General features: G+C 42.6%; 1 protein-coding gene across 3 annotated transcripts in view; it reads right to left on the bottom strand.

Annotated features, from left to right (window-relative positions):
* Positions 1 to 24,956, bottom strand: part of PLCD4 (phospholipase C delta 4) — a 52,658-nt gene extending 27,702 nt beyond the window's left edge. For 2 of the 3 annotated variants that reach the window (XM_020792148.3, XM_072985302.2), the window contains exon 1: positions 24,429 to 24,948. The gene's annotated coding sequence lies outside the window, so the exon portion shown is untranslated. Of the gene's footprint in view, positions 1 to 24,428 lie in introns of all 3 variants that reach the window. The other variant, XM_078382892.1, reaches the window with a different exon arrangement.
* Positions 24,957 to 25,161: the final 205 nt, after the last annotated feature.

Raw genomic sequence — 25,161 nt, 5'->3', positions numbered from 1 at the left:
TAAATGCAGTTTGTTCATCCTTTCTGCAGGTACTGTTGGCAGATGTCTATGTAAATCATATGGGAGTGCTAGGCTTAGAGTACAGAAAGTTTTACCTCCCACCCACCCCCATGCCTGCAATTTACACTGCAAAAAAAGGGGGGGGGGTCGAGTTCAATTTTTTTTCAGATTTTTTACAAGAGTCATATACCACTCTGTCATCATTTTGACATAATTCTACTTGAAAGCTTTCCTTTTTAAAAAACTTTCCAATACATTTTGATTGAAGCATCAGTTTGACAATCCCTGTCTCATTTTGTGAAACATAACAAGTCTGGGATAATGACTTCACTTGTTCTATTAAGATTTCTTTTAACAGGGTCAACAGTCTTAAGACTGCCTCTTCTTTGCCTAAGTTGCTCATTGCAACTCCCTGATTTAAAATACTCCAAGGGAGGAACTGGAGTCACCTTACAATCTCTTCCTAAACTCAGTGGGTCACCTTAGGACACAGTGTGTACATTGAAGAATATTGCAAAACCTGTAACAATTTACTTAGGACTACTGTATGTTTGACCAAACAATATGGACTTGTTTCTCAATAGATATACACAGGACTGCATTGTAAATTCCTGTTTTGGAAATGCACAGTCCCATGCAGCAACACATATCTGAGTTAGAGCTGAAGTGAGCATTATAAATAGACAATCCTCACAAGATCCTTCTTACTTGTGTTCCGGAGATGTGATTTAGACAGATATGCCTGAGCAACCATACTCATAAGCAAAGTCTGATCAATCCAAAAACAAATCAAGATAGTCTGAAAATAATGGGAGGTATGAAAAGCTCCTGCTGTGTAGTCAGCTCTTTCCAGTACTTAAGGAATTCTTTTTTCTAATGACGAGTTTCCAGTACAGTGGGGTCTCTACTTAAGAACTTAATCCATATTGGAAGGTGGTTCTCAAGTGGAAAAGTTCTTATGTAGAACCTGCATTTCCCATAGGAATGCATTGAAAACCATTTAATCCGTATCTGCTCTTTTCCGTCCATAGAAACTAATGGGAAGCTGCTATTCCGCCTTCTACCACTAGAGGGGGATTTTTTTCTTTTTTTTCCCTTAGGTCAGGGAACAGTGTTAAAAGCACTTCTGACGAAGCTAATTTTGAAGCAATGGACTGAAAACCAATTAATCCGTTCTGGCTGTTTTTTTTTTATGTAGAGGTGCGTTCGTACATTGAAGCATTAGTTCCTATAGGAACTAATGCAAAGCTGGTTAATACGTACTCTACCACTAGGGGGAGAACTTTTTTTTAACCTAAGATGACCTAAGGTTAAAAAAAGAGCAGGAAAGTTTTTTTTTCCTGTTCTTATCTGGATTTTTGTTCTCAAGTAGAAGCAAAATTTAGCAAATGGAGCTGTTCTTAAGTGGAATTGTTCTTAAGTAGGGACGTTCTTAAGTAGAGACCCCACTGTATCTGATCTTTTTTTAAGTCTTGAATTTTATACCAGTGTCAAGAAAACAAGGGGCCTGGGAAGCAGCAGCAGCTCTTTTCCAATACACAGGCTTTTCCTGAGGCATCACAAAGATAAGATCTTTACCTGTCCCACTAAAGTGGGAAGTGACATTACCATGCCTGCTTATAATATTAGTTAAGAATTAATACGTATATCTAACATATGCTATACGTGCATGTACACATGACATTTGGAGGATATTTACCTATAAGTTGTTTTCACTACTTCTGAATTTCAGAATGGAAGACAACAGAAAATTTTAAGTAAGACAAAAGTCTAAGGTCATTGAAGTCACTTTGACATTACACATAGAGTCATAGAGTTGGAAGAGCGCACTGAGGCCATCCAGTCCAACCCCCTGCCATGTGGGAACATCCATCAAAGTACTCCCAACAGATGGCCATCCAGCCTCTGGTTTAAAAACCTCCAAAGAAGGAGACTCCACCACCCTTTGAGGCAGCCTATTCCACTGCCAGACAGCTCTGACCATCAGGAAGTTCTTCCTAATCTTCAGATGGAATCTTTTTTCCTGTAGTTCGAAACCATTGCTCCGTGTCCTAGTCTCTGGAGCCCTGGAAAACAAACCTGTTCCCTCCTCAACATGACATAATTTCAAATATTTAAACATGGCTATTTGTCATGAGTGCAGCCAAAGACCTGGAACCAGAAGGGTTAACTGAGGCTGAAGAGAATGCTGAGAGATCAGAAACACCTGAACTGCCTCCAGATTCTCTTTCCCCAGCAGACAAGCTTTGGGTCAGGCTTCGGGAAAGACTTAGGACAAAAAGGTCAGAGGATCGCTCAAAGGCTGTCCACAGAAATATCCGTTCAACTAGTCCTGAGTATTAACAGGATGGAAAGGTTTCCAGCAGCTCAAGGAGCTGTTTTACTATAAAACAGCTCCTAGCCAGCCAGAATTTCTGTGGAAGCAACGAGTCAAAACCCCTGGCTTGCATCCACGCTTCTTGAACTGTGTTCCTGACTCTGACCCTGGACTACGCTGTGTATTGGACTCTGGACTCTGACCTTGGAATGCATTCTGTGAGTTGGTTTATGGACATTGGCTTTGCATTCTTGGTATTCCTGACCCTGGACTGGTTTATCGGACTTCGGCCGTTGTAACCCCCGGGAACGTGACACTATTGTAAGACCCCAAGCCAGGAAGCTTATGTGGGAGTGCCGTCGCTCCCATCGCGGGCTCAGGCGACTCAGACTTCCCCTCCACCTTCCCCGCCGAGACAAGAAAGCAAGCAGGTGGATACCCAGGAATTGGAGGAGATAACTGGAGGAAGGGAACAGAAACACCAGAGGGTTGATACCAGTGACCTGGCGCAGGCACTGAAAGAGTTAAACCTTGCGGAGAAGACCGGGAAGAATTTGGCGGGAAAGGGGAGGGGGGAAATTGAGGCGGGAGCAGGGGATATAAAAGAGATGTGGGAAAAGATCCCGGAGGGTTGGGAGATGATATGGGTACAAGACCCATGGACTGGGAAATGGGAGCAAGTGAAGGTCCCCCACGAGGAAGCTGAACGGAGACGGCATCAAGGACAACAGCCCCGCCCGTCGTACTGGGGAGAGACAGAAGTGAAGGAGTGGCGTCGTCGCCTGAGAGAGGAGAGAGAAGCGGTGGCGAGAGAGTTAGAAGCAAAGTGGGCATGGCATCTCGCCGAGTTACAGAAGATGGGGGTCTACGCGGACCGTGGCTGGCCAGTCCAGGAGAGGGCTCTCCTATCTGGGGCTGGAGCAGGGATGAGGAAACCCTTCCATTATTAGAGCTTGAGGCTGAAGAAGGGGGAGAACCGGGGCTAGAGAAGATATTATCTGGTCCGTGGACACTGGAGGGTACAAACCCGTTTGTTGGTAATGTTTGGACTCCTTTTAAGTTTCAAACTCAAGAGAATATTGAGGCTGTTCCATTAGAAGTTCCTGTTGATGTTTTAATAAATGAAGATAAAGTTGAACCACTGAATGAATCTGGTACTTTATTAACTACGGCTGCCCCGGCAAACACTGAACCCTCACAGCTATCATGTCCCATCTCAACCTTCTTTTTGTAAGGCTAAACATTCCCAACTCCCTAAGCTGCTCCTTGTAGGACACTGCTTCCAGACCTTTAACCATTTTAGTCACCCTCTCGTATTCTAAGCTCAGAAAGGAATTAACTCTGTGAAAGGCTTTCCTGGAACCATCTATCACCTGAGGAGGTGAGAAGTGTAAACTTGGTGAAAAGCATTAACATGTGAGAGGACACATGTTCCCCATCTTTGTAAAAAAAAAAAAAAGTATCCTTGCATTGAACTGAAACAACCGAGGGGAAAAAAAGGTTCTCTCTATTATCACAGCTCATGGAATGGGAGAATCCTTAGAAAGGGGCTGTGGTGGTAATGTGTCAGTTTCAGCTGAAAGAAGGCTGGACAAGAAAGTTTCTATTCCCTTAGAACAGGAAATAGGCCCTTATCAACTTGATTTAGATAATACTGCAGTTGTCAATGTTTGTGTGCAAAAGGGGCCTTGAAGAGTTTGTCTCTGAAACTGTTTTTACTGAACCTTTCATACCTCTACAAAGGGGGGGGCACTTTGAAAGATAGTGCTGTCTTGATATACTTCAGTTACACAGACTTTGGGGGATTTTATGTTCTGCCACAGATTCATGTTCTAGCTCCTTGGTAAAACTCATGTGCAAATGGCTTTTGTGTTTGTTTGACAGCATCCTATCTGAGATGAGTTTGTATTACTGTTGCTCTTTTTGTTTCGTGATTCAAAATGTCAAATCATTGCAAGGTCAAGAGTGTTTCCAATGCTGATTTAGAAAAAAACTGCTGAGAACTCGGAGAACACCTGCATATGCATGAAAGGAAATGAAAAGAAAGAATGTTCAATTGTTAGGTGTCAGCCAGTTGTGGGCAGACTGGGGTGGGGGGTGGGGCGGTTGGAGTTGCCATCCAAATGTGCCATTGGCCTCAGTGTGTAGGCACAGACTGCTCTGTGCATTAATCTCATTAAGCTGCATTTGCCTTGTCTGCCTGCACATTTATTTCCTGCAGGGCAACAAGGTGCCTATTAAATCATGTATTTATTAGTACATCATCTCATCTCTTCTTCATGTAAATATGCTTCTCAGCTTCTCTATATATTCTCTATAATATTCCAGACACCCTGCTCCAAATTTGGGTTACCTGGCTGGGGATGGAGGGAGACAAACACTTCATATATGGAAAGAAATTGGCATTCAGTGGTGTTCCCTCTTTAAATCTGAACCTCTTACCTCTTCATGCAATTTGAGGCTTTCTGTGTCCTCTCAGAAATGGAATGAGAGGCCACAAAAGAGCACAGGGGCAGGAGAAGAGTGGGCACAGAAACACATTTAATGATATGACACAGTGGGCATTTGGGAAGAGGCATAAGCCTCTGGAACATGCAGTTCTTTCTTTTTATTTTTCTACCCAGTGGGGTGAGGATGGGGGAAAAGGGAACACAAGGCAAAGCAAGTGCTTTTTTTTTTTTTTTTTTTTTGCCGTGAGCAATTACAATCTCTGCACACAAGCTCATACTTTCCTCAGGCACAGCAACTTCCCCAGTGAGATAAATACCCTTGACAGGAAGAAGAGAAAAAGGACATGAACCTTGTCATGCACATGAGCGTGAGCTCTTGGTGCAATGTGATAGCTGTAAGCTCAAGCTGACCTTGAAATAGCACTGACCTTGAAATAACTGAAGTCATGGAAAGACTTTAGATTTACAGGATTTTGCCAATGGAGGTGCAAAATTAAGGTGAGTGGCTTCAGAGAACAGAAACCTGCACAGAATAGCAGCACAGGAGCTGAACTAACTACCTTGTCTAAAAATATATGCATATAACGACCCTTATGCAGGCAGGTTTTGTTGTCTGTCTGACTGGACGCACAATCCATTGTGCTACGAAGGCACAACCAAGTGTACGAAAGATGGCTCACAGGATAGTGGACACCATTTGCACTCCATGATTCTGGCCTTGGTAGCTATAATAACTTCTGAACAAATACCTATAATACCCCCTGACTGGCATGATCTGTGGAAAAGGCGAGGCGGGGCAGTATATATGCACCGTACATATCTGCAAATGAATTGCTACAAATCAGACCTTCAGAGAGTCCAACTTAGAAGAGTGTATAGTTGTTCTTGTGATAAACAAATTGGGTGCAACCTTTGCTTGCTAATCTATACAAATTATAGAGAAATCTAGTAAGAGAGCCTGATGAAGGTTTTGGCCAGCTTTAATGCATAACAGGCCAGGAAAGGCATGGCAGGCTCTGGGCACATTGTTTATACAGAGGAACTGAAAATGTTTGCCTTGTCTATGCAAAACTGCTAGGTCAGTGATTATCAATATTTAATATAGTACTTTTCATGAACAAAAGTCTTTATCACATTTAAATCAAAGTTGTTGTTGGGTGGGGGATTCTTCTGTCATCAATCATTTCTATCATATTGATGATAAGTCTAGATTCTACTAAATGGGGCCATTGTCCTTTTCATCAGTCTGTGTAGGCAAGCCAGTGTGTTACAGAGAACACAGTGCAGGGATTTAAACCTGGAAAACCTAGGCTGACATCTCACTGCTTGACTCCAGAGCTCACAGGGTGACCCTGAGCTAATCACAATAACCTCTCAGCCTAAGCTAACCTCACAAAATAAATATGTAAGTCATTTTACACTACTTTGAGCTTTCTGGAAGGACAGGAGACAAAAATACGACAGAAGACAGACTCAGCTGTGTCGATCATATATTTCTCTTTCTCAAATTGCTTGCATTCACTCTTCAAATAAGTTTTGACTTCAGGAATAAAAGGTGGGAGTGCATTCAAAGTCCCAGCTTTTGGCTCTGTAGCCAAATATCTAACTCACTGAGTGTCCAGCCAGCTGTTTGGGGAATGGCCATTATTAATAATATAATTGTCACACTGTCTGTACTTTCTACATTTCTAGACGTTGTCTAGAGGGGCGGGGTAAAAACTGAATGAATGAATGAATGAATGAATGAATGAATGAATGAATGAATGAATGAATACATACATACATACATACATACATACGTACGTACGTACGTACGTACGTACGTACATTCTCTCCTCATTCTCTCCTAATTCTTGCCCACTCTGCTGAAGACCTCCAACAACTCATGAATCGTTTTAGCAAGGCCTGCCAAGACTTTGAATTAACAATCAACCTGAAGAGAACACAAGTCATGGGCCAAGGTGTGGACTCACCTCCCTGTATTATTACCATCTCCACACAAGAATTGGAGGTTGTTCATGATTTTGGGTACCTTGGCTCAACAATCTCTGACACTCTCCCTACATGTTGAGCTGGATAAACACATTGGCAAAACAGCTACCATGTTCTCTAGACTCACAAAGAGAGTATGGCTTAATAAGAAGTTGACAGCATATACCAAGATCTAGTTCTATAGAGCCTGTGTCCTGAGTACACTCCTGTCCTGCAGTGAATCCTGGACCCTTTGTGCATGGCAGGAGAGGAAGCTGAACACCTTCCATCTGCGTTGTTTCTGACGCATTTTTTGTATCAGATGGCAGGACAAAGTTCCAAAAAGAGTAGTCCTAGAACGAGCTGGAATTTTTAGCATGTGTACATCACTGAAACAGTGACGTCTACATTGGCTTGGGCATGTTGTGAGAATGGCTGATGGTCAGATTCCAAAAGATCTCCTGTATGGAGAATTAGTGCAGGGAAAGTGCCCTAGATGGAGACCACAGCTGCGATGCAAGGATATCTGCAAGCAGGATCTGAAGGCCTTAAGAATGGACCTCAATAGATGGGAAACCTTGAAATCTGACTGTTCATGGCCTCTCCCATTTTGAAGAGACCCTTGTCCAGCAGGCCGAGGCGAAGAGGCAGTCCTGAAACCAACAAAATCAGGGAACTGGACAGGGGACAGATTGTATTTGTCTTCAGTGTGGAAGGGATTGCCACTCTCAAATTGGCCTTCTCAGCCACACTAGACTCTCTTCCAAGTCCTTTATTCAGAGCATGTTAGTCTCTCGAGACTGAAGGATGCCTAATCTGTCCTCAGTGTTCACCCCCACCTTGCCAAGGTGTGTGTGTGTAGCTATATTCATAACTTGAGATAAGAACATGCATTTAATGAAGAAGACTCTATTCTCAAAGGCCAATTTGTTAGCTTAGAAGGTGCTGCATAACTTCTTGTTGCTGAACTGGAGCCAATGACAGTATCCAACATGTGCCTTCAAGAAGAAAGCCCATGATTACAATCTGCACTCGAGCGTGGCTGCCATATTAAAAGCTAGACTAATTAAATCAGGAATAACCATCATAGTCCCATTCCCATTTCACTTGCCCTCATTGTCTCTAACTGTAACTTATTCAATAGTAATTTGTATTACGGGCCATCTGATTTTTGTAGCTTATAGAAAAAGCGGCCCTGTTTTACTGATTCATACATGATTGTGCTGCGGGGGCAGGGAGGAGCATCAATGTGTCGGAGAGGAGAACTGAGTGGATCATACAGCCTGTCATGTCAGGGCCTATGTAGCTGGCATGCCATCTGTGGAACTCTATTAGACTATTTTCTCTCTGGTTTGGTGGATTTTTTCCATCAATCATGTTCTGCCTTTGAAGCCAAACAATGATTACAAGCCAAACAATGTCTGATTTGTAATCAGTATTTCGTTTCCCTTTCAGCCTCCCCTTTCCACTTCCCTGTTTTACATATTCACCCATCAGATTAGAACACATCTCTTTTTCATCCACCTGCTCCTCTCTCTCACAATACAAATTAATTTCCCTAACCTCCTTTTTGAGGGTTTCACCCTCCTTTCTAAAAACAAATAAAGTCTCTCTCTCTCGTGCTGCTTCCATTTCAATGTGCTGGTCTGACGAGAACTCCCAATGCTCTGCCGTTTCCTTCATGTCCGAAAGCAATGTCTGAAGTTCAAGGAACTGGATTGTAAGATAGTTCAGAATGTTCATTTGCATTTTCTGAAAAGCATTTATTAAATCTTCTGTTAAATCCATCTTCGTTGAAAGGTGGATGGGCAAAGATGCTTTCTAATTTCAAGATATATGCCTCACATTAAGAAACATTCCTTAGCGTGAAGAAAATAGCCACCAAAATAGCTTGCTCATTTCTTCCAGCCGAGAACCATAAAGTACTTAAGTAATAAAAGTCAGATCATCAGCAGAGTTGAGGATTTATTATGTTAATCCAGACTTCAGCTTTCACCAGATAGCTTCAATTGTAGATTCAGTCATAATAAAACTTCCATTAGGTTAAAATCCACCTCTTGCAGCATCTCGCCTCCTTAAACCTCTTTTTTTTCTATTATAAAAGTTTATAAGAAAAGCTGTGTTATTCCAGCCATCCGAGGACAGGGAATAAGAGGAAAAAGTCTCTGTCTGTGTCTTTATCAGTTTCCAGTTTCTGTTTCTATTCAAGCATGACGCAGTAATAAATTACCAATATGTCTGGGTTTAAAGCTTGTTTGCCACTTCTAAGATTACGCTATCTTCTTTGAAATCAGCCACTTAAGTTTATTTTGTACTTACAAAAGCAATGTTGAAATCAATTAGCCCCTGTTCATGCAGTCCTTTGTAAGGACTAGATTCACGGCATGCAGCAGAATTCTGGCAAGCCTGGATTCACGGCATGCAGCAGAATTCTGGCAAGCCTGGATTCACGGCATGCAGCAGAATTCTGGAGAGTCCAGATTCTTGCTGCTTTGCTGTTTGTAGCTCCGCCCCTCTTTCCAAAACACCTCTTGACACACTGCCACCAGTCGATCTCCTTATCAACTTACTTTACTTAGAAAAGATGAAGGTCCATTCAGTACTGGCTTTTTAATAGAACAGGTTTATTGATTACAGTTGGTTTCTGGAACAATTCATAAGCACATTCTTCAAGTTTCATCAAGCTTCAGTATTAACCTTCTATAATAATTATCACAGTTTACACTCAGACTAATCACTCCTCAGACCCCAAACTATCCTTCTCTCTCTCTGATTCCTAACACAGACTCTGACTCACTCTCCCCTCAGGCTCCGCCTTTTAACATCTCTTTGGCCCCGCCTCTTAACCATATTAACATATAACGCATGAATAATACATAATTTATTGCATAACAAGGGTGAACACTGCATTCCTCCCCCCTTAAATATGTTTGTCTGGGAGGAGAAACTCTTTTTCTATCCTAAACAAACATGCATCATTGCACAAAAACTCTACTTACCCTCTGCCATCATTTTGCAAGCAATAACAACATCTTATATAACAATCAAAATATCTTATCACTCTAAACATTCCAATACAGTTCAATTATATACTTTACCTTATGATTCATACTTATGACATGTAACATTACGACTTTACAGAAATGTAATATAATGGTGAAACTTTTACATAGATGGTTCAACTGTTATTCAATAGTCCATTCAGGTTTATTTTAAAAATCCTTGAATCATTCTCCCCATCTCAGTTCAACAATATTCAATTTTTCATCACTATACACAAAGTGAACATTTAGTATAACATTACCAACTTTGTTTATTCCCCCCCCCATTAGTCATTTGGCTTTCGAGGTAAGGTATCAGCATCCACGATCTGAGTCTCTTTTACGCTGTGGATTACAAAGTCCAAGTCTTGCACATTCCCACTGTCATCTCCTTGGCACAGCACCTCTCCAAGACCAACACTAGATGTATCCATGAGGATGGTGAACTCCCTGCTGTAGTCAGGTGTGCTGTGGACTGGTCCGGTTGTTACTGCCTCCTTCAGCTGGTCACACGACTGCTGGCACTCAGGGGTCCCTCTGATGATCTCTGGCACCTTCTTCCGCACTCTCTTCAGTCAACTAGCAGTCATTGGGCCCTCTGATGTCCACGGGATGTCCTCTGTGTGCCGTTTCCCAGCGAAGCCTGCTTTCTTTCTGGCATGAGGCTTCACTTTCTCAGCTGGGGAAAGGGTAGGCAGTTCCCTCTCCTCCTCCTGAACATCTCTGGATGTGTCCTTCTTTAAGATGTCAGGGCTTATGCCTTCCTCCTCACTGACAAATTCATCCACAGGTACTTTTATTGCAAAGTTTTCCCTATGTAGGGGACCACTGTCATGGGTTCTCGGGTGAGTTTCTTATAAGTGCAATCTCAAATCTTTGTTTTGCTTTAGATACACTGAGCTTGTTATCTGATTCTAGTTCTTTATTCATTGATAAGCTAGGTAGGGGTTTGCCTTGCAAGGTTTGAAGGCCTATTTCAGCTGCAGCGCTAATAGACTCTCTAGCCCTCCAGTGCTGGTGCAACACATCTATAGGTTCCGACCCTGCCACAAGCAATTTACTCTGTAGGTCTGTGTCCCACTACTTGGTCCTCAGGGCAGGATGCTCTTTCCTGGGTCTCATAAAAGCCTTTCTCCTTTCTAGGAGTACTTCCCAAGCTTGGCTCTGCCACTTCTAAGGACTTCTCTTTATACAAAAGATCTTTATCCAGGCAAAATCTCTCAGGGCACTCAGGAGACAATAAAGTGGGTGTACTGGCCACTTCAAAGCAACCCACCAAGCTAGTGTCCTCCTTCTGCTCCTGGGCAAAACTATTTTTACTGGGATTCTTTAAAAGCATGAGATCAGTTTCTGGACATTATTAAGCTGGTTTTCTAAGGGACCTTTCTCCCTCCAGGCTTCCCTCTGCTATAGTATCCATTTCTACTGCAGTGGGTGATTTCTGGCCCCCTTGCGAGTGTGTTAGTACAAAAGCACTCTTAACATGCTCTATCAAGTCCCAACCCTTTAGAAAAGCAACCGGTATTTCCTCCCTATGTTTCCCAGTGACAATTAGCTGTTGATGGGGTCCTCCCCCTCTATGAGGTGCCTTTAAACCCTCTCTATATGTCAGGTCTTTATCAGTTATAGACCTCTTTGGGTGTTCAGGGGTCAGTGGAATGGGATTCTCTTTAGGTTTTCTAATATAATCATTTAAAGTACTACCTTCCTTCTGTTCATCAATACAGGAAGTATCATTAGGGTTTTTCAATATGATCTCCTCAGCCGATTCTGCTACGTCAAGGTTTTCCTTTAAACTGGGGCATCCCTGGTTTGATTCAGAGATTAGGGATTCAATTTTTCCATCAGGGATTGTTAGCTGCTCTCCCAGGGCACATGTTACCCCAAAAGCACCCTGTGCATGCTTAGTTAGATCTAGTCCGATTAAACAAGTTGCTGGAATTGGATCAAAAATGGCCACATCTCAAATTCCAACCCAATCTCTATAGTTTATCATTACTTTAGCCATAGGTAAAATCACTGGAGTAGAACTTATTCCCTTGATTGTAACAGTTTGATTTGGAAGTATTTTTTCTTTAGGAACCACATCAGGATGACACCGGGTTATGTTGGAACAGGTATCAACAACTCCCACATAAGACTTCTAATTAATAAGAATTTCCTCGCCAGGGTTCTGTACTAAAATATTTTCTGTCTTTATAAGAAAACACTCAATGACCCTGGCTAGTGGCAGATCAGAATTCTCTGTCCTGCTAGTTGCCATGGAGACAGAACCACCATTGTTACAACTTCCTTCAGTGGCCTCCACAGGTTTTAAACAGTAAACTTTCTTGGTCTGATTATCATCTTTTCTATTTTTATTGTTGTTTTTCATACAATTTGATTGACTATGCCCAAACTCACTGCAGTTATAGCACTGTCTATAAATCCTTTAATCACACTCAGGCGATCTGTTAAATTTTTCCTCAGAGTTCATTCACTTCAGTGGACTAGGCTCTGGCAACTCAGGTAGGTGTGCTACTCTGAGCTTCTTTCCCTGATGTGTTTCTGAGGTAATTTTTATTGAAGGGTCTCTTATAGTTGTCCCAGTTTTGCCTGTTAAATTTTACCTCAGAGAACTTGAGGTTTCAGATCTCACTTATGGAATCCGCCGTTTCACCTGCTTTCAATAGATTTTTAGGATTTTTATCTTTAACTAAATAACACAATTGCCCAGGCAAAATAGAATAAAATTGTTCTAACCCAATCACATTTTTCATTTGTTCTAGAGAAGTGACATTTTCACGTTTCATCCATTTGTCCAAACAGTAAGTTTAGCCCCTAACTGAGACTAAGATTCTTCAGTTTTTTGGTAAGGGAACAAAATTTTCTCCTCAGGTATTCTGCATTTATGCCAAATCTCGAATACAGTGGTACCTCGCAAGACGATTACCCTGCAAAATGGTTTTTTCGCTAGATGTTGACTTTTTGCGATTGCTGTAGCGATTTGCAAAATGGTTTTTCCTATGGGGGGATTTCACTGGATGATGATTTGGTCCGTGCTTCACAGACTGTTTTTTCGCAAGATGATGATCTTTACAGCTGATCGGTGGCTTCGCAAAATAGCTTCCCTATGGGTGATCTTTGAAAACGGGTGTTTTCAGGACTGATGCTTCACAAGACAGCGATTTAAACAGCTGATCAGCGCTTCACAAAATGGCTTCCCTATGGGCGATTTTTGTTGGACTACGACTATTTCCCCCCATTGGAATGCATTAAATGGGTTTCAATGCATTCCAATGGGGAAACACTTTTCACTAGACTATGTTTTCACAAGACAGCTATTTCAATGGAATGGATTAACATCGTCTAGTGAGGCACCACTGTATACCATTTTTCTATAGGCTTCAAAATCTCTAGCTTGCTCTAGAGGCATCTGAGAATACAATTCAGCTAACTCTCCACTTATTTATGATCTCAGAATTATCATCCTTTCATCATCCTTGATATCAAAGTCCCAACACGCTCTCTCAAAGGAAATGAGGAAGGATTCAGGGCAATCTCCTTTCCTGTATTGGGGAAATTTCTTTAGGTGGATTTTTGATAGATTTCCCTCACTAGAATTGTTATTGTTATTGCTATTATTATTTTGAGCCACAATTTCCAATCTTTTCATCTTTATTTGAAATTCCCTTTCCCTTTGTGTATTTTCTTGATCAAATGCCATTCGCCTGGCTCTTGCTGTGCTTTTCCTCTTATCTCTAGCTCCCTAGCTCTCTCCTAAGCTCTGGTTTTTTCTCTAATTTCCATTTCCTTGACCGCTAGCTCCTTAGCTTTCTCCTCAGCTCTGGCTTTTTCTCTAATTTCCATTTCCCTGAGCTGCAGCTCCTTAGCTTTCTCTTCAGCTCTGGCTTTTTCCTTAATTTCTAATTCCTTCAATTTAAATTTTTTGTTATAATTTCAATTTTTCAAACTCTTGAGAGCTTAATTTCTTTGTCTCTCTGAAGCACCCTTATCAATTTCTTCCTGTTTCATTGGAGTTAAAGAGTCTCCATTTCCCTTCATTTCTTGAGGTAAACTATCTGCCTCACAACTCCCCTTCTGGCTACGTTTGGGTGGCATATTTATATCTGAGTTACTTAGTCTTGAGTGTTTGTACTGATTTTTACAAAGGACCTGTCTTTCTGCTTTTAATTCCGGTCACTGAAATAATTTTATGTCTCAAGCCTCTGCTTTGATTTTTCTATCCCCTCAGATCTGCTCTGACCTCTGGCTTTCACTTTTATCCACAAGCACTCCCTTAACTCTCAGAGCCTTGGATCTTAAGCTAGCCCACTAGTCTTCTAAATCCTGAGGTAAATAAACAGGAATTTTTCCTACAGAGTCGTTCCCTATCTTTAGTCCCCCCCCCCCAGATCTGGGATCAGAAGCCCCACCACTAAGCTTTTCCACAAAAGCTCTAGCAGGTCACCCACTTCTTCACCACAGATCTCTGACTAAAAGGGTACCCATGACTCCAAAAAATTCACTTTCAAACTGACTTTACTGGATTGTTTCATATCCCACCGTTGGACACCAATTGTAATCAATAAACGTATTCTATTAAAAAATCAGTACTGAATGGACCTTCATCTTTTCTAAGTAAATTGATAAGGAGATCAACTGGTGGCAGTTTGTCAAGAGGTGTTTTGGTTTGCCTTTGTGACCTCTGTGTTTAGTGAGACAAACAGGGGCCACAGGGGCGAACACTACAATTGCATAACCCTTGTTATGCAATAAGTTATGTATTATTCATGAATTATATGTTAATATGGTTAAGAGGTGGGGCCAAAAGAGATGTTAAAAGGCAGAGCTTGAGAGAAGCGAGTCAGAGTCTGTGTTAGGAATCAGAGAGAGAGGATAGTTTGGGGTCTGAGGAGTGATTAATCTGAGTGTAAACTGTGATAATTACTATAGAAGGTTAATAGTGAAGCTTGATGAAACTTGAAGAATGTGGTTATGAATTGTTCCAGAAACCAACTGTAATCAATAAACCTGTTCTATTAAAGAGTCAGTACTGAATGGACCTTCATCTTTTCTAAGTAAAGTAAGTTGATAAGGAGATCAACTAGTGGCAGTGTGTCAAGAGGTGTTTTGGTTTGCCTTTGTGAGCTCTGCGTTTAGTGAGACAAACAGGGGCCATGAGGGTGAACGCTACAGTGCATTTAACAATAAAAAAGTGTCCATGATATGATTATGAGTCTTTTCTCCTTCTGCCAACAGGTCCAGAAGGGGTCTCCAATCTTCTAAGAGGAACGGGTTGCCATAATGATTGTTCCATGGTCCCGGTAAATCAGCAGGGACCCAGTCTCTCACGGTCTGCCCCGTTGAACCTTCCAGCAAGGGCACGGTCTCTTCATCCCTGTCGCCATTCCATAGGGTTCATCCCTCAGGGTCCCGATCCTCCCAGGGTCCTCCCTGTAGTCCTTCTTCCTCATATCTCTTATTCTCCATTCTAGCTTCTCTCCTTTCTCTCTCTACTCTTTCCTTCTCTTCTCTCTACCTCCTCCTCCACTCTCTTGCCTCGGCTTCTCCCCAATAAGAGAGTCTGGGGGAATCTCCCTTCTTCTTCTGTAATCCACCTTCTCTTTAGGCACTCTCAGCCTCCCCCGTGATCCTGTCCAGTGATCCTCCATCCACACAATTCCCAGCCAGGTGGCACCTGATTCTCCTTCCTTCTTACCTCTCCTGTTCCTGCCTCAAACTCCACCCTCTTCTTCCTCTCTTTTTCTGCCTTTTGTTCCTGGACCTCTCTCATTGTCATGCCCTGCCAGTTCTCAGTCAACTCCCCTATTTCTGTCCCTTGCTGAGCTTCTGCTGCAGGTTCTGGTGCTGGCTGGGGACTCTCCTCCTTATTTTTGTTGTGGATGAGGGACGGCTCTCCAGCAAGTGGGGCATCCCTCTTGCCTTCTGTCTCACAATGACCAGGGTTCTATTACAGCCTGGTGCTAGGAAACATTTCATCTGCAGTACTCAGAATAATGGCCTGTGGAGATTCTAGAACTCTTACATTTCAAGGCTCTGTTCCCAAGGCAATCTATATATGCTCTGAGCTTTTTGGCCAGAAGCCGTAGAGAGACCGGTCTTCTTTGCATTTATATAATCTGTGCCTTTAAAAAAAGGTGGGGCACATCACTGTCCATTAATAAGAGTCAAAATATCAATGCTAGTGTGCTCTTAACTTTTTCCTCCTTTTACCCAGTGGTTTACTTCATTGTTAACTAGTCATTTTATATGCACCTATGCTGGGAGTGAAGATGACAGGGGAAATAGGGGTGAATAGGAAAAATCTGAGAAATAGCAAGGACTCCCATAATATGCAAGGAAATTGGGTTTGTGTTTTTTCTCAAATAATACTAGTTCTGTTGTTCTTCCCTAAAAATATAAAAATTGTCAGAGCCGAAGGACACACTGGAGTTAGAAACCTTTGTTCTTATTGTCAACATCATGATGAACTTAACCAAAGTCTCTTTTTGGAAAATCCCTTCTCTCTAGTTTTCTCCTCTTGTAAGAAAACCCCAAGCACTGTGCATGCCTGTCTTTCATGTATCCCTGCTCTCCTCTGAATTATGGAAGTATGGAGAGTACAGTAACAACTTTTGTATATCTTGCTGGCTGTCCTGCTGAAAGATGTTTGGGCTCCTTCTGCATTGCCAAATTAAAGGAGATAGGATTAGTGTACAGGATTACAGCAAACTGAAATCCTAAATGCCTCTAGATGTTGAAATGGGGAAAAGGACAAGAAAAGTTACATTTGGGGACTACAGTCCCCAGGTTATTAAGAACATTCCCACCCACACACCCACTCATTGGGATTGTAGGCTGAAAGATTAGTGTATTTTGGTGTGTCTGCCTGCATCCCACCCATCTATAGTGTGGTCTGACATTCATTGTTTACCACAAGCAACTCTGCAGTGTTGTTAGAGTAATTTACAAAAACGAAAGGACTGCTGAATCTTCAAACACTGCGAAATATAATGGAGATTTTTTACTTGTCATTTGAAGGTGCTCCTTTGGCAACAAATGACTCCTTCTACACAATTTTTAAAGGGACAGAGGAGCCCTGACTTATTTTATTGCAGACTGCCTGTGCTGTATTTAATACAGTATTATAAAATTGTGCCTGGCAACACACTCAGTTCCAGTAGAGAGCAAGGCTTCAGGCTAATCACAAGATGGAAGGAATATGAGTAGATCCATTGATTCAGTCTTTGTCATGCCTTTGCTGGAGGCTTTTGAATAATATATCCAGGTCTGGTTCCTGGGTTCACAGGAGTTCGGCTAATGTCCCTAATAATTCACAATGTTGGCCTTTTCTCTCTCTCCTCCATAACCTTTCTACATATCATGAGCTCCCCTCTGCTCTACAGTTCCTCTCACTCTTCCTATCCCGTGGAAACAATGCAGCTTGCTAGCAGAGCATCTGTATTATTATGCATGCCCTTACACTGCCCAAGGCTTCTCTGTGTCGTGTGCATCTGGGCTTTTCCAAAACCACTCACTCACAAATTGCTGTCTGCTGTCAGCCAGAGGCAGTTTGCTATAGGCAGAAGCTGGTAGAAGCTTATGCCATGTGCCCTCATGCTTGCAGACAAACTGTTCAGAAAGAGTGCAGTGATGGCCAAGCAGGGTGGGGTGGGGAAGATCTCAAAGTGAAAGGAGAGGGCAACAATCAACTACAGCAAGAGAACAATTTATGAATATAAATAAAGATTCACACTCCACTTCCCACCCAGCTCAAGGCTCTAGCATCTGTGTTTGAGAAACCATTGTTACATTGATGTCATATTGACAAACATTTTCATTTTCCCCCCCCCCCCCCTTAAATTTGGGCCCTTTGAATTACATGTAGGCATCCTTCAGCCTCAAGAGACTATGGTAACGTGCTCTGAACAGAGGTCTTGGAATAGCATCTAGTGTGGCTGAAAAGGCCAATTCGAGAGTGACAATCTCTTCCACACTGAGGACAAATACAATCTGTCCCCTGTCCAGCTCCCTGATTTTGATGCTTTTGGGACTGCCTCTTGACTTTGTCTCGGCCTGCTGGACAAGGGTCTCTTCAAATTGGGAGAGGCCATGCTGCACTGCCTGCCTCCAGGCTGAATGCTCAGATGTGAAAATTTCTCATATGTTGTGGTCCATTCCTAAGGCCTTCAAGCTCCTGCTTGCAGATGTCCTTGTATCACAGCTGTGGTCTCCCTCTTGGGCGCTTTCCCTGCACTCATTCTCCATATAGATATTTTGGAATCTGACCGGCCTTTGAATTATTATCTGTATAAATTGTATATGTTAATCAGGCATAATTCAGAAAGCCAAGCCCACAAAAGAGCATTTTTAATGCATGCTGACAACTATTTATTTCAAAACTGGAGATCATGTTTTTTAATCTGGTCCCTTATTCCTGCTAAAACAGTGACTCTAGCATTTTGACTCTCATTTTACTCTTGGGGAGACATGAAATGTAAATGTGTGCACTTGAGTTAAAAAAAGGCAGGCTGATTCCATCCATTCTGCTGTTGTCCCTCTGTAACCACTTTTCAAGATTAGAAAAAGCTGCAGACTGTGCTTGAGTGTTGGCAGCTATTCCGTAATAAATGCATCCATTGTGAAAGCAATGGACTATGAAACATTCTTGGGAATAGGACAAAGCTGAATTGAGACTTGTTGAGCCCTAAGATAGGTTAAGTATAAGAGAACCCGTAAGCAAAAAACAAAAAGGTTAATTGTGCTAAAAGAAAAAAAGAACTGTAGCTTATTTTTAATTTGTTCATATTTGTCTTTGGAATATATTTAGAAGGCCTGTTACTTAGCTTGTGCATGAATGGAGTGAGATCAGTTTACTAGTACACACCGCTTCAGCAGTCGTCGGACCATGATGCCTATCAGCCACAGCCACCACGAGCAGTGATTGGGATGATGGGAGTTGTGGTCCCATGACAGCTGGAGGTCCATAGTTTCCCCATTCATAAAAGAGATGAATACAAGATACAGGATACAGAAAACAGACTTCAGTAAGCCATAATTGCCCTTAACTATGGTTAGTTATTTTGATACACTTCAGGCACACATCTAAGGATGGCATTGGACAGCAAAATTTATCCGGCTGGCTTCAGTAATCCCAACTCACTAACCTCCCCCAGAAATGTATCCTAAGGTCATAGTATGCCTGAGGCGAGCCTCTCCTAACGCTTCTGATCTGTGAAATATTGGATAGTGTAAGTTAGAACCTGCCTGGGCTGAGCATTTGTTCAATTTTCCTTGCATCTGGAATACTGGTATTGCATGCTGGTGTCTAAACAATGCAGGACTGCAGGTAATCTCAACAGAGTCAAAGCAAAACAACCCTCCATTGCTTTCTTTTCCCTTTTGCACCCTCGCTGGTGCTAAAGTTGTTTTCTGCTTTGCTCCTGGGCAGGATCTATTCATGTGGAGTCCAGCCCCAGGCTGTTCAATGCTGATCTGCATACAACTTTGTCCATATCTGCACTCTTTGATGATATTTCCATGCAGGCATTTTTCTGCTGGTCATTTTCCACTCCCCGACACTCCATGGGTGGGTAAAACAAGGAGGGAAGGGAGGAGAGAGAGAAAGAGTCGGGGAGGGGGTGGAGGAGACTGTAAAGGAGAAGAGTAAACTGTGTTGGGAGTGACACCTCTGGCAGCAGCCCTGGATGTGTGTAGACAGATGGTACTAGGACGATCCAGTGCATCCAGGTACATCTAGCAAGAAATACTCTTCATGGGAGTGAGTGCAACTATAAGGATGATCTCTTTAAATCAGCAACAAAAATGTCAGAAGGAGGGACAGTGGCAATTGCAGTCCAACAATATCTGGAAGGCTGAACTTGGTTCACCCTTGGGGCTGCAAAGCCAGTCATCTGACTGAAAGCAGAGGTTGCTCTTGCAGACCAATTCCATAGATAAGATCTTGGTCACCCTAGTCCTAAGGGCCTGATTAGAGGAAGGTCACAGGGAGATGCAGAGGAAGTAGGAGTTCTCCTTTACCCTCAACCCACAAAGCTCAGGGCTCTCTGATGAGCAAACACTGACACTGCCCCTTAATTCCCAGCAGGCTCGAATCAGAATGGCAAGGACCATAGTTCCCACTGTGTCCAAAGTCCAGGTTCCCAAAACTTTGTTCCCATCTCTGGTGAAAAGGTCATATCTGCTGCTGTAAAACTTAAAAATTCCATTTTTAGATGCCAGGGCTGCAGAAAGTAGAATGCCGACCATTCTGTAAATTAGGAGAATGTCTTCAGGATTCTCTCTCTCTCTCTCTCTCACACACATACACACACACACACACACACAGAGAGAGAGAGAGAGAGAGAGAGAGAGAGAGAGAGAGAGGGGAGAGAGAGAGAGAGAGAGAGAGAGAGAGAGAGAGAGAGGGAGGGAGGGCGGGCTTCTGTTCCTTACCAGCTTAGCTATAGTAGCTGGGATTTATATTCTTGCAAGCTATCCCTTTTGTAATGCAAAAGAGCTGAGCTCCTTTGGGCTTGAATGGGGACTGGATAGTTTACATTCCAGGGTACTAAGAGAACTGGCAAGATGTGATCTCAGAACCACTGAATGAAATCTTTGAGACCTCCCGGAGCACAGGCAAATTGCCAGAGGACTGGAAAAGAGCTGACGTGGTTCCAATCTTCAAAAAGGGGGGGGAAAGTGGATCAAGGAAACTACAGACCAATCAGCTTGACATCAATATCTGGGAAATCCTGAAAAAAATAATCAAGCAGCAGATTTGTAAGCACCTAGAAAAGAACAAGGTGATTACAGTACTAGACTGGAGGCTAAATTTTATAAAGAACAACTAAAAGAACTAGGTATGTTTAGCTTAACGAAGCGAAGACTGAGGGGAGACATGATAGCAGTCTTCCAATATTGGAAGGGCTGCCACAGGGAAGAGGGCATTGATTTATTCTCCATTACACCTGAGGGTAGGACAAGAAGCAATGGGTGGAAACCCATCAGAGGGAGATCCAACCTGGAAATAAGGAGGAATTTCCTCATGGTGAGAACCATTAAGCAGTGGAACAGCTTGCCACCCAATGTTGTGGGTGCCCCATCACTGGAGGTTTTCAAGAAAAGATTGGACAGCCATCTCTCCGGGATGGTATGAGGTCCAGGATGGTATGAGGTCTCCTGTCATGGGCAGGGGGTTGGACTAGAAGACCTCCAAAGTAACTTCCAATCCTACAAAGATTCTATGATATGAATTTAAAGCCATCAGCTTTACAAAAGACCTGCTCCTCAGTTCTAGCAATCCAGTTTGGACTCTCTTCATGAGGCAGGCGATTATGAAGACTATTACATCAAGTACCTGCATGTCCAAATTTATGACTATCCTGTTGCCTTTACAACATAAAATCAATCTGTTGTGGGGTTTTCTTTGTTTTTTGCTTTTGGCCTATAAAGTGGAGGGAATCCAATCTTGATTGAACCACAGAGTTTATTTTTAAATCCTCTGCAGTTTGGGAGAGAAATGCAACCTCCTGTGTTGGTCCACCAGGAAGGAATAGCTTGCCTTCTCCCTTTTGCATACACAAGAATGGAAAGCGAAGCCATCATTCTCTCCCATATGCTGGCCTAGGCAGCCCCTTGGAGAAGAAGGGAAGAGGCTTATGCAGACTGCTTAAAATATATCACACGCTTCTCTCTTTTTATAGTGAGTTAACAGTGTCTTTTGTCTTTCAGCCAATCCCTGTTTAACATGCTCCCTGATTAAGCGTATTGAGGAATGCAAAAGCTTGCTGATGCTTTTATTAGCCATTTTCAGAGCGATTTTTGTATTAATTTGTTGCAGCAAAACAAAACAAAGAATTATGTAACCTACTAAAAGGCTAACAAAACTTATTAGGGCATAAACCTTCATATTCATGAGATATGATGCACCAGATGAAGTAGCTTACTCCATGAAGGCTTGTTAATCTTTCAGATCTAAAAGGTGTTCATTTATTTGCTGTCCTCTGAAGATGCCCAGCCACAGAGACTGGCGAAACGTCAGGAAGAACAACCTTCAGAACACGGCCAAAGAGCCCGAAAAACCCAGAACAACCATTGTTCATTTATTTATTTATTTTGGGGGGCTCTGTTTTGTGACATTTTAGATGATGTATAGGGAACATATGACCCTCCAGAGGTTGTTAGATTGCAGTTCCCATCAGCCACAGCCACCACAACCCGTGTTGTTTATGAAGGAACCTGAAGTCCAGCTACACTTGCAGACACACATGTACTTCGACATGGTTTTATTGGCCGCAGTAGGCACCCAGGGTGGTGTAACGGGCAAAGTGAATCCATTACTTTAGTGGACAAAATAATGGACTAGGACTCAGGCGGCCTGGGTTCAAGTCCCTGCTTAGCTATTGAAATTCACTGCAGGTGTGTGCGTGTGTCACACTAATAAAACTACTCCTTATTTATCTCACCTTGAAAACCTTATGAGTGTTGCTCAATAGTTCTCAACCTTGAGTCCCCAAATGTTCTTGGACTAAAACTCCCAGAAGCTTTCAGCACTAGATGTGCTGGCCAGGATTTCTGGGGGTTGTCGTCCAAGAACATCTGAGGATCCAAGGCATGGAATCATTGTGGTTGCTGTTAAGTCAGATGCAACTCGAAACCACATAACACACAGACACAGGTTTTCCAGAGAAACCCACAGGAAAGAAATATGGACTTTTAAGTACAACAGCTCTATTATTACTTTAAAAAAAACAACACCCAGCTCTATCACTTAAACAAAACAAAACAAACAAATCACAAACCCAGGAATCATTAATATTTGAATGTTACAGGCATGTAATCAGTATGACCGGAAATGAAGAACACCTTTGAAGGAATGAAGAAGCTTCACCGGGAGTTTTGGCTAGAGGGGGTACCTAGCAGCTTGCTTAACTGAAGCATCTTGTACAAACTGGAAGCTCAGCATTGCAAAGAGGCCAGAGATCCCCTATCAGCACAACCCTACCTGAACAGCTATAGCCGTGTTTGTACCCCTAGTCAAGCTGGGCTCCTGCTGTCATTAACTGAAAAAGGCATTTCTGATACCAGACCGAAGGAAATGAGAAAATGATTGCAACTTTTCAGTGTTCCTTCAAACTACATTCTGCCATTCCAGGGGTGGGGGTGGGGAGTTGATTTTGGCTCAGGAAGACCTGTATTCAGATCTGCTGGCAGGCCTTCAGACAAGATCACTCCCTCCCTGTAAAATATGAATAACAATGCCTTGTCTCACTGTCAGTCTGCATACTGCAACATTTGTCCTTATTCAGATGTAGGTGCCCCACAAAGTATTGTAGCTGACTTCTGAGTAACCATGGATGAGATCAGGCTGAACTTTGAAAAACCAGAGTTTCTTCATAAGATATACACAAAATTTTTTTTTTAATTGAAAGCAACTAGAAGTTTCTCTAGACCATGGGATGCAACAAACCAAATCCCAGTGTAATAAAAAATATTACTTCTCCTGTTTCTGAACATTTGAAAATTCTTCTGATTGAATTTCTTTCCCCGTTTCACACAGATTTGATTTTGTTTAAAGGAGATTCAATCAGTCCTCTCTTATTTTGACACCTTGTTTACCATCGCTTCTGTCTCCCATCTACTTTGATGTTAATCTCCAAAAGTTTGTACAGTATATGACTGAAACCCTCAGAATAAGCTGCTAAGCAGCAGCCAGCTAGACAAGCTGCATCTTCTAAAACCACCAGCAAATCTATCAGGAATCTAATTCCCCAATATTTGCCATTTATGATTGAGTGGCCCAGTGATAAGGGTTCAGCATAATTTCCCAATACACTAGAACCCCAATTAAATGAACACAAGTGCACTTCAGAGTCCCAAATCCAGATGTGAGCAGAAGAGGAGGAAATCCCGTTACTCTAGAATTCATTTAACAGGCTCTCTTGCCTTGTGGTTTGCTTCAGTGTATCATCCTACTTAAGACTGTGGTACCCAAATGTTTTCTTTACACAAACCACCCTTGACACTTCATAACCTCTACTGTACTTTGTTTTGTCCATGTTTGTCTTCAACAGTTAAAATCCCATCTGAAGTTATTTTAAACCGCTACTCTTAAGCAGAGATGTGCAACAGCTTATCTCACATAGAACATCAAGCAATCCACACATACCCACACGGGGAAGCACATATGTGCTTCTATCTTCACGTGAACGAACATTCAATGAGCATTAAACTCACATCTGCTGTTAGACCTTTATCTGTCCTCATGAACTCACCCTCCTAGATAATTCACTTCTCAAGATCCAAGTCTACCAGATGCTGTTTTCTATGCTGTTGTGGTTCAGCCATGGAACATGAGAAATTATTATGCCTCTGAACACATGCAGAGTTCCTTTCCCTTGCCATGAGGGAACTTCAATGAATTGTGTACCTCCATAATTAGAGGAAGGGTTTGAGGATGGAGGGTACAACTGCCCTGCATACTTGAGCCCAGTCATTCACATTTTACAAAACAGATCCCTCTCCCTCCCAATCTTTCAGTCACTTGTTTCTTCTTCTTCTTTCTGTCATTCTCTCTCTCTCTCTCTTTCTCTCCCCAGAGAATACTGCAGCAAAAGGCTCAGTTCTCTTTCATGGCACCTAGCCTTAGCAATCCCACTTTCTTACCAGAAGATGGAGGATCCCAGGGTTGGGGAGAAGGGTACGGTCTCAGGATATCTCTGTGTCTTCAGGTGACATGGCGGCTCCTGCTCCAAATACCTTATTCGCCTTTGCCCCTACCACCTCATGCTGTTGGTACTTGGAGCTGTTACGATGCAGCAGCTGAGCTTGCACTCAGGAGAAGCAAAATGAGCTCACAGCAGCTCAGCCCTGCCCAGTGCTTTGCCTCCACACTTAAAGGCGCAGAGCCAAGGATGGTCTTGTCACCCGGCCACCTGGCAAAGCTCATCATCCTTGTGCAGAGACCAAAAGCTGCTCCGACAGATCAGCTTATAGTTTGCAGCTCACAAGGAGGTAGATGCCCAGTCATGCTCTTTTGGCTCTGTCCCGATACCCAGGCAGAAACTCCTACCCACTAGGAGTTAGCCCCTTTTTTTGGTAAAATGTACAACCTAGGAGGAATATCACAAATTATGCCTGTTCCCATCAGCCTTGTCCTTTCACATCCTTTATTTTTCCTGGAGGCAGGGAATTAGCAGACCAAGAAAAAGCCTATCTTCAACTCCTGTCAGTCAGCTGTCGGGAAGAGCCAGTCAAATCCGCCTGGGGAATAAGCTATGCTGGATACGCATATGTTAAAATGCATAAATGTATCTCAGGAAGCAATGGCGAAGGTATAATTCTTCTGAGAAGGCAGATACCATAGAAATGGACAGTGCAGAATTGGGAGTTTTACTTT

The sequence above is a fragment of the Pogona vitticeps genome, chromosome 1, assembly GCF_051106095.1.
Source record: "Pogona vitticeps strain Pit_001003342236 chromosome 1, PviZW2.1, whole genome shotgun sequence".
Classification (NCBI taxonomy): domain Eukaryota; kingdom Metazoa; phylum Chordata; class Lepidosauria; order Squamata; family Agamidae; genus Pogona; species Pogona vitticeps.
The sequence above is the reverse complement of the archived record's forward strand: the minus strand, read 5'-3'. Positions and strand labels throughout refer to the sequence as shown.